Below are 10,194 nucleotides of genomic sequence, written 5' to 3' on the forward strand. Positions count from 1 at the left end.
GAGGCGGGCGCGGGGAGGCCCGGGAGGCGGGCCCTGGGCCGGGGGTTGAGGGCGCGCGCCCCGGCCGGGCTTACAAAGAAGCGCCCCTTCCCGGGGCGCCCTGGAGCTGCGCCAGACTTCCCAGGTCCCGGCCGCCTGACCTCGAAGCGGCCCAGTATTTATTTATCTTGGCGGAGGAAGGCGGGGCCTCTGTCTGAGAGAAGAAAGTCTTTCCAGGAAGTTTGTACCTATTAATACTTGGGTTCCTGGCAGCTGCCTGCAGCGCCGGGGGCCGGGGGCCAGCCCGGGGCGCCTCCCGGGCCGGTCCCTGTTCGTGGGAGGCTGGGGCCGCGGGACCCGCGTGGGGCGCGGACGCTCGGGAGCGGCGGGCCCGGGGGAGAGAGGGGACCCGGGGCTGCGACGAGAGCGGGGGCGGCGGAGAGGGCCCCTGGGCCACCAGCTGTGGGCGATTAGCGGGCGGGGGCGCAGGAATGGCGGCGCGGGGAGCCCCCGCTAGGAAGGACGGACTGCGTTCCTGGGGCGCCGGGGACGGTCCCAACCTTGTGCAGCTACACGACGGGAGGGCGCTGCAGCAGAAACTTGACCTTTCGGAGCCCGTGTGCTCCTCCCCACCACCTTGCGAGCTCTTCGTTAGCTGCAGTCTACAGAAGGGGGAAACGGAGCTCAGAGAAGTTAAAGAAGCCTCTCGAGGTCACCGCGCTGCGGCCCAAGCGAGGTCCCAGAGTCTTGACATATGCCTTGCAAGACAGGGTCCCTTGGAAGTAAATGTAACAGTGTTCTTCCTAGAGTGTCAGCCAACAGAATCGCCCCCTAAAGGGGGACCACGGGAACAGGACGGGCGCCGGCACGCGGTAGCGCGGGGCTGGCGGTTTGGGTGGTCCCGTCAACGCAGAGACGCCTGCTCAGGCTTCCAGCCAGTCACATCTGGAACGCTGATCATTTTGCCGACTCCATCTGTAACACCCCTCCGGTGCATATAGGTAGGTAGGATTTGAGGCGGTTGACATAGCTCCCTCTGGAGTGTGGGTTCCCGACAAGGACACCCCGATGCTAAGGAACTGTCCCCAGTGTAAAGGGAAGTCATCACACTGTCTCTTCCCCAGTATCCCGAAGGGAGTCCTGGACACAGGGCATCCTTCCCGCCCAGGAGTCCCAGCCCCAGCTGCTCAGGGACTCTGTCTCACGTGGAGGTAGGTCCTCCAGGGCCAAACCCGGAAACACTTGGAGGAAGTTTGTCACCTTCTCACTGTAGTGGCCAGGGTCCCCTCCCCCATCCCCCTCTGAGCCCCTCCTCGGCCACCCACGTTTCTCCCGGGTGGCCTGAGGACCAGAGAGAAGGACAGGACACATTCAGGCATTTTAAGGTGGGACTTGCTGGCAGGAAACTCTTCCCCGACCCGCTCTCTGAGGAAAGTCCCCGATGGAGCGGGCGCGCTTGGAGCGCTGCCTGCCACATCTGTCTCGCTGGGACGCCAGGCTTGGTGATCGGTGGGGAATCTCAGCGCTCTGCTGGCTACAGTCAGCAGGGGAGGCTTTCTGGAAGCTGAAACCCTCAAGCATGGCTGCCTCCTGGGAGCTTTCTTTCTCTGGCCTAAGCCATACCCAATGAGCCCTGCTTCGATTTGCATTCATGCTTGCCCAGGGTTTTGGGAGGGGGCATCCGTGGAACAAATGCCCTCTCCCCAGCTTGGGTGGGCCAGGCCTGCCAGCTGCCTTCGCTTCGGGCTGCAGAAAGCCTGCCAGGCTGCCGTGTGCAGGGGCCTGGAAGCATGACTGGTAGCATCAGCTATTTTAATGCAGAGTTAGGCACACAATCCTTGCTAAAAATAAATACAAAGGAAAACCCCAAAGTAGCTAAGCCTATTTCAATACCTTTTATTTTTCTTGTTCCTGGTTCTTTTGTCTTCCCCTTGCAAGTTTGGAGGCGCATTTCACACAGGGCCCACCCTGACTGTTCTCAAGGTTCCCACCCAGGTCCCAGGGAAACACAGCCCAAACTTGATCATCAGTGAGAACAGCCGGAGGGAATAGAGGGAAGAGAAGAAAGAGGATCCAACAGCCATTTCTTTGAGTGCAATTTATATTAAATGGAATGATGGCGTCACTTCTGAGACATGATAACATAAAGAGCTGGGGGTGATGGGCCCTATTCCCAATGCCCCCCTTCTAGCTCTCCAGGAGGGAATGAATGTTTGCAAAGCACCCCTTTTTCCCCCCTTTCTTTTTAAGATTTTATTTATTTATTTGAGAGAGAGAGAGCAGGGGCAGGGGCAGAGGGAGAAGCAGACCCCCTGAGCAGGGAGTCTGATGCGGGGCTCCATCCCAGGACTCTGGGATCATGACCTGAGCCGAAGGCAGATGCTTCACCCACAGAGCCACCCAGATGTCCCTGCAAAGCACCTTCTTAAGAAATGGCTAGCATGGGGCGCCTGGGTGGCACAGCGGTTAGGCGTCTGCCTTCGGCTCAGGGCGTGATTCCGGCGTTATGGGATCGAGCCCCACATCAGGCTCTTCTGCTATGAGCCTGCTTCTTCCTCTCCCACTCCCCCTGCTTGTGTTCCCTCTCTCGCTGGCTGTCTCTATCTCTGTCGAATAAATAAATAAAATCTTTTAAAAAAAAAAAAAAAAGAAATGGCTAGCAGAATTCCCTCCTCTGAGGGAGCAGAGCAATCCGAGTGTCTTTGGGCTCCTGGGGCATCACTGCTGACCTGTTCAGAAAGGAAGTGTAGGGGAGGAAATTTTTTCCCTCTCTCCTCCTGGGCTCTTTGGCGGGCTGATACAAGCTAGATTAACAGGAGAAAACAAATTTAATTACTTATGGACAGGGTCGGTTGAGGCTTCCACACATTCCAAAGCAAAGGAAGGGGTGGGGGGTGTGCACCAGAGGGGAGGAGGGTGATTCAGGGGGCAAGAGAGTGGGTGCTTGGTAATTGGGTTGTTGCCCTCATACAGGTAGGTCTTTCAGATAAAAAGTTATCTCTGGTAACAGCTCTCTTTCTGGGCCAGGCCCCCTATCTAAAAAATTTCAGGTAGTTAAGGGAGAGGTAAAAGTTTTTCTTGAGTCTGCTGGGTTTTAATTGCCTTCAGCTCAAAATAATTGACATACCAAGTTCGCATATTTTGGAGTCACGTATTTTGCTCTCCATCAGGAGCAAAGGGGGCAGACACCTTTGGGGTATCCACTGTTCAATTAGTCAAACAAGGAGGCCACTACACTGATGTGGTTCTAATGCCGTGGTGGCCAAAATCCAAGTCTGTACATGGCTCAAGGTCATGAAATCAAAGCCAGAGCGACGATCACAAAGCCAACCAGGCTTAAGCTACAGCCAAGGAAATGATTTCCCTTCTTTGCTCTGCACTTTCTCTATGTAAGTCCTGCCCCTGGCTCCTGGTGGAGCACTCCTAACACTTCCTGTTTGGCGCTGGGCCAGTCCAAACAATTTTTCTCCAATAGATTCTTAAAATGCCTCTTTTTTTTTTTTTTTTTTTTAACACAACCTCACAACCTGAACTGGAATCAATGACCTTTCTATTTTTCTGGGGACTGAGCCTCATCCATATGGGGCCAAGGAGGTAGTTTCTACCTGGGATGTCATTATACATTTTTTCTGCCCCCCCTTCCCCTTCCCCAAGGTTGATAGGTTCAGGGGTGGACCTTGGCAGGATCAGGGCCTCTTCCCTGGAAACTGGCACAGGGAAAGGGAGGGAAAGAAAGACAAAGTCCAACATCTGGGCCTCTCGGTGAGTTTCTGTTCACTCCTTTTTTTTCAGAATGTGTCATAATGATGTGGGAAACCAAGGCAGAATAAAAATAATTAAATTTCCTTACTACCTACAGCCCATTGACAAGTCCTTGAAATAGGCAGAGTGACATTCCTCTAGGGACTGACCTCCCTCAATGTTGACACTTTGCTAAGGGCAAAAGGCAATCCAAGCCCAATTGCTCACCCCCATCGTGTAGGTCTATTTTAACAGATAAAAATTCTTTTGGAGACTTCCTTTATCTCTAAACCCCCCGAGATACGTGTTGGCAATCATCCCCCAAGCATACGGCCCATCGATACAGAACTGAAGGGTCTCATGACTCAGGTTTTATTAGACGGTAATAAATGACGTTTTCCCAACAATAACTAGCCCCCTCAAGGTCCTGGAAATCTTGCTTCCCAAATTCCTTAGGGGCTGACGCTATCCTTAACCCCCTCCCAACTTGAAAGTATATAATAGGCCACTCCTCATGACCCCTGTGCAGCTCTTTCTGCCCACAGGTCCTGTCCCTGTTTTTTAATAAAATCACCTTTTTGCACCAAAGACATCTCAAGAATTCTTTCTTAGCTGTCGGGCTACTCTACAGGGAGGAGAAAACCTGCCTTTTGGCTGAAAGTTAGTATCCTGGCCGGAATGGTAGTAAGACCCCAAAACTTGATGTCCTTTCTTTGTTCCTGTCCTTATACAAAATTGTCTGGGCACGGGACAGTCACCTAAGTCACCAGAACAGCTGCCAGTCTTAAGACTCCTGTGTGAGGTTTCCTCGTTATTGATCTAATGTGATCCCCTCCACATCCCTGGTCTAGCCACTTCTGGCCAAGGGACCTCCCCTTGGAGCCGGCCGAAACCAGTACCCAATGGAATTAAAACCCAACCGGAGACCTTTTCCTAGGGAAGTTGGCTGTAAGGACCACATGTGTTGAATGTCTCTTAGACTGTGATGGATTTCTATCTTTACTGCTTTCTGTCAGTGTCCTCTACTAACTATTTAAACTACAAAATTCAGTAATTTTCCCTTGTAAAATTTTTCTAGTGTTTTCCATGGGTTAAAAATGGCAGGACACAGGACGGTATGGCACGGTATTTCAGTCCATTCACCAGGCACACATCGGTAGCCTAGGATGTGATGGGGAAGGGGAGGGAAGCTAGCATCCCTCCAGGGCCTTTTACAGCAGGAAAGCCTTCATGGGAAGGCAGGATTTTGATTAATAGCAATTTTTTTGTTTGAGGGACGCTTCCAGTTGATTTTGACTCATGGAACCTCTGACATATCTTGCATGGGAGGCCACCCGGGAGTTGGGGGGCATTTGGTAATGAACCTTCTTTACTTTTCTGGGAACATGGCCTCAGTAGGCTCTTTCTTCAGTTCCCAAGGACTCTTCCTTGGAATACGTTTTAATGCACTTGAAAAAATTCAGATTGCAAACTTTAGGGAAGAACTGAGCCCCTGTAACATGGCCTGGCCTCAGTAGGATCTGTCAGTTAGATCTCTTCTGCCTTTGTTTCCCATATCAATACTTGCCTATTTCTTTGCACATCTCATAATTTTTTTCAAATATTTTTAATTTTAATTTTTGTAAAGTAATCTCTACACCCAACATGGGGCTCAAACTCATAACCCTGAGATCAAGAGTTGCATCCTTGACTGGCTGAGCCGGCCAGGTGCCCTGGGTTTTTTGCATGTCTCCTAATGTTTTTTACTGACAAATAAATGGACATCTTATTTTATCACTTGTTTTGCTTTGTTTTGTTTTACAAATGGACATTTTTTTTTAAAGATCTTACTTATTGACTTATTTATCTGAAAGAGAGAAAGACAGTGCGTGTGTGCAGAGGGGGAGAGGAACTAGCAGACTCCGTGCTAAGCATGGGGCCTGACTGGGGGCTCCATCCCATGACCCTGAGATCATGACCTGAGCGGAAACCAAGAGTTGGACGCTTCACCAACTGAGCCACCCGGGCGCCCCACAAGAGGACATTCCAGCTAATACGTCGTACCAGGTCTGGATTCCGGTCCCTCCCCGTGCCACGCTTGTTGTTGGATTTTGTGTGTTCCTAGGCTTGGACGAATCCTGTGGAGTGTCTCCCCACGGTGTGAAGCTGCTGCTATCTGCTCGGTTTTGTCTTCTTGTTTTGACTTTTAAGACCTTTCTAGGGGTGCCTTGCTGGCTCTGTCGATTAAGCAACCGACTCTTGGTTTCGGCTCAGGCCGTGATCTCCCAGTCATGAGATCATGAGATCGAGCCCCGACTAGGGTTCCCCACTCAGTGCAGACTCTGCTTCAGATTATTTCCCCTTTTTCTCTCCCCTTTGCTCCTCCCCACTTGCACTTGAACTCTCTCTCTCATAAATAAATAAATACGTACATACATAAGTAACTGACCTTTCCAGAGGTGCCTGTGAGCCAGCAATGGGGCGGAGGCCGTCCCCAAAGGCTTCCACCCTCTCCTGATGGGACTGTGCGTCGATCAGCGGAGTGCATGCAAAGCTCAGGCAGTTTTACAGGTCTGACCCAGCTCTTCCTTCCCGCCAGGCCTTTTGCATCTGCAGGCCTGTGCATGCGTGCAGGGCGTGGCGCTCCACTGGGCGTGTGTGGAGAGCTGGGCCCCCACTGGGCTCTCCTGCACATGCATGCCACCTTCCAGGCCCCTCCGGATGTGATGAGGACGGCCCTCCCGATGAGAAGGGCCCTATCCCTCCTTCCGCTCTTCTCCGGTGGCCGGAGTGCAAGGTCGTCAGTGACCCGTGTTTGGTTTCTTATTGCCATCGCCCAGAATGACACCTGCGTGTTCGAGCCTCACGCACAGCCTGCGGTCTGAGTCCACGGCTAAGGTACTGAGGGCGAAGCTGGGGTCCTCCCGCTGTCACAGAAGAATGATGAATGCTCTTGAGCCAGTTCAACAGCCTTCTGACGGGCACAGACCTTGGGGAAAGAAACCAGAAAGTCACGTTTCTCAGGGACCAGAAGCTCTGGGCTTCTCAAGGTGGGGAAGGGAGGCAGGTGAACAGTTAGCTCCAGGACGGTACCCCAGGCGCCCTAATGAAGCTGGGCACCCCACGGGTGTAGTTTCTGAGATTTGTATCGTTCAAAGATAACATGAGACAATGTAAAAAGTTAAGAGTGTATTTGAGCAAAATTGATTTGGATCAGGCGGCATCCCATCTAGCAGATAGAAAGGAGCTCCAAGGGGTGCCTGGGTGTAGTGTTTGCCTTTGGCTCAGGTCAGGATCCTGGGGTCCTGGGATCAAGTCCCTCGTTGGGCTTCCTGCTCAGTGGGGAGTCTGCTTTTCCCTCTGCCTGCAGTCCCCCCTGCTTCTGCTCGCTCGCTCTCTCTGTCAAATAAATAAAATCTTAAAAAAGAAAAAGAAAAAGAAAGAAAGAAAGGCGCTCCAAGGAGCTGTGCAAAAACAGACTTTTACAGGCAGAAGGAAGCGGGAGCAGGAAAGTTATTCCGTGCAAAACAGTGGGTTGGTTGTGGAAAAGTCACTTTCCTTTAGGGGGTGACAGGGTCTATCAGGCCGACGACCTCATTAGTGCTGATTAGGAGATTCCCAATTGACTGGTGTAAGATCCCATCTCTGGGAGAGCTGAAACCGTCCTTGAGGTAAGTCGTGGTCTGGTGCCTTGGCGCTTAGCATAAATGACTCCAGTTTGGGCTTACTACCTTGTTTTTATTCTTTTGAACCGTATGTCACTCTGTTGTGATTCATTTAGTTTTTGGTTTTGTAAGTATTTGACTTACTTACTTGTCAGGTGGATGGCACAGTCACACAGCTCAAAACTGAAAAGGAACAAAAAGGTATGGAAGGACCACCCCCCTCCCCTCCCAGGCCCCAGGCCCCAGCCCGCCTGTGGCGGACCCAGCTGTGTGTGCCAGCTGAAAGGCTTCAGCTCCTGGCCACACGGCAAACGTGCCCCTGCCAGCAGGATGGAGGGGCTGGCCTGCCTTGACCACAGGACGGCTTGATGCCTTGTCCATGAAGGACCCAGCACGTGTTTGCGGAAGGCAAGGGCAAACGAGGCACCGGACGTTATCTGATTAACACTGAGCCACGACAAGGGAGGGGCCTGCTGCCTCATGCGGGGTCTTATTTCTAATCCTTTCCATAACTCTGTGAGCGACACCTGAGATCTCCATTTTACAGAGGGGAAACTGAGGCTCAAGACACTCAAGGAACTGCCCAGGGACGCTCAGCTTTTAGGCGGTCTTATTGGTTATCTACTGCTGGAAAGTAAATCACCCTAAGACTCGCTGGCTTAAAAACAATACCCCTTGGTTATGCCTCGCGTTTTCTGTGGGTGGGGAGCTCAGGAGCGGCTCAGTTCCGGCTCTGGGTCTCTTGTGAGGTTGTTTGTAGTCAGGATGCGACCGGGCCGCTGGGGCAGGTGCGAGTGGCCGGGGGTGGGGGTGGGGGGCTTCTCCTCTGTAATCAGAAGCTCCTCCCTTTTGGGGCGGGGCAGCTGGGAAGCCTCATCTCCCGCTCACCCTGTGCTCAGGCTGGTCAGGGACCTGGAGGATTGGGAAATCTCTGGCCCTGGGGTCTCTGACTCCCGCCACCATGTAGCTTGTGAGGATGAAGCCTGTCCCTGTGGGGGGGTCCTCTCTTGCCAGCAGGCGGGGGGCAAACGCCGGAGGTACTCTGGGTGACAGGGGGCCTTGAGCCCTGGGGAAGGAGGTCGGAAGTTGGGGGAACTCTCCCTGCTCAGCTGATCCGAGGGGAACGGGGCTTCCTGAGAGGCGGTCAGCTGGAAGGTTCCCTAGAGAAGCCGACACTAACAGAGAGGCCATGCAGGGTAACAGTGATGAATGTGGGGGAGCCGAACCACACATCTGGAGGGTGCCGGCCCCCAGAGATGCTCCCGGCCTCTGGCGGCCTCTGTCTGCGTTCATCAGGGTAACCAGGGAAGGGGGGGGCCTCTTGGCATCTGTCATATCTGTCACACCTCAACCTTAGAGCTGCTGCCCACCGCCTGCAGGAAGGGAGGACGGAAGAGGGAGGAAGGGGGAGCAGGCACGTGGCTGCTGAGCGGGCTGCTGTGGTGCGCAGGAGGAGGGGTGAAAGGGCCTTTTCCTGGGGTTGGCGGTATTTTTTTTTAAAGCTTTTATTATTTATTTTTAAAGATTTTATTTATTTATTTGACAGAGAGTCAGCGAGAGAGGGAACACAAGCAGGGGGAGTGGGAGAGGAAGAAGCNTAAAGCTTTTATTATTTATTTTTAAAGATTTTATTTATTTATTTGACAGAGAGTCAGCGAGAGAGGGAACACAAGCAGGGGGAGTGGGAGAGGAAGAAGCAGGCTTCTGGCTGAGCAGGGAGCCCGATGCGGGGCTCGAACCCAGAACGCTGGGATCATGACCTGAGCCGAAGGCAGACCCTTAACAACACCCAGGCGCCCCGGTTGGCGGTATTTTTATGGGAAGACAGGACGGCAGGGATGAAGCATAACAAATTCTCCTGGCTGATGGCTGGCTGCAGGGAGACCCGGGGGGGCCCTGTGTGGTACCTTCCAGAGCAGGCCCTGGGGGTAGCAGGTGAGGTCCCTGGGGAAAGGGCGCTGGGCGGCAGTGCCAGGCAGGGAGGGGGGCCTCCTGACTCAGGTGGGCTGCAGGAGCTCTTTCTCTAGTCGTGGGACATCCGTCCCCATCCCCGTCCCCGTCCCCATCCCAGACCCGGGTCCTCCTTGGCTCCCGATATTTAGTCCGTGGATCACCAGACACACAGGCAGGGGACTGCTGGATGACCCCGGACCACAGGGAGGGCTCCCAGAGCCTCAGGCTAGTTTTCTGCGGAGGCCAGAGGAAGTTCCACTGGGACCTGTCCCACCTTCTGACTGAGGCTCACAGGGGAGGTCTCTGGGCAAGGCACCCCTGGGCTCACCTTACAGATGACGAAACAGAGTCTCAGAGAGGCTGAGCCACCTGCCCCACGTCATACAGCTGGTGAGTAATGAAGTCAGAGTCCTTTGTCCCAGTATCAGGAAGGAAGAAGCACTCTCTGAATCGTACACAAATAGGTCTTTACCTTTCCCCCGACTCCCCGGCTCCACAGGAGAGCCTCATTCAAATTAAGTGTCAGGAACTGTGGGCGGAACAAAGAAATGAAGAACAGATAGGGTGGGATGAAGGAAATCTGTGGCGTGAGGTGCCTTCTGCACATTGCACGGAGCCCCTCTCTCCCGAATGGCCCAAGCCAGGTGCAGGGGTCAGGTGGTTTCCACCCTAGGCCGCAGGGCCATGACCGTCCCACAGGCTTCCCAGTCTCCAGCCCTCACCTTCTGGCCAAGGCAGGCAGGGTTTCACCAGCAAAGGAGGCCCAAAGCTGCTGGGGAGGGAGCAGAGAGGGCCCTGCCAAAGCTCAGCTTAACTGGCTCCCCCCCTCCCCAACCAAGGCGGTGAGCTCTGGGTAAGGCCGACTCTTGGGTCTTAA

At 53.6% G+C, this 10,194-nt stretch overlaps 1 long non-coding RNA gene across 1 annotated transcript in view; it reads right to left on the bottom strand.

Moving 5' to 3' along the window:
• LOC117803394 overlaps positions 1-6,951 on the bottom strand; it is a 9,378-nt gene extending 2,427 nt beyond the window's left edge. Inside the window, exon 1 of the long non-coding RNA XR_004627218.1 lies at positions 6,149-6,951. This is a non-coding gene — a long non-coding RNA (uncharacterized LOC117803394). The remainder of the gene's footprint in view (positions 1-6,148) is intronic.
• Between the last annotated feature and the right edge of the window lie 3,243 nt (positions 6,952-10,194).

This window comes from Ailuropoda melanoleuca, chromosome 8 (genome assembly GCF_002007445.2).
Source record: "Ailuropoda melanoleuca isolate Jingjing chromosome 8, ASM200744v2, whole genome shotgun sequence".
In the NCBI taxonomy this organism is placed as follows: Eukaryota; Metazoa; Chordata; class Mammalia; order Carnivora; family Ursidae; genus Ailuropoda; species Ailuropoda melanoleuca.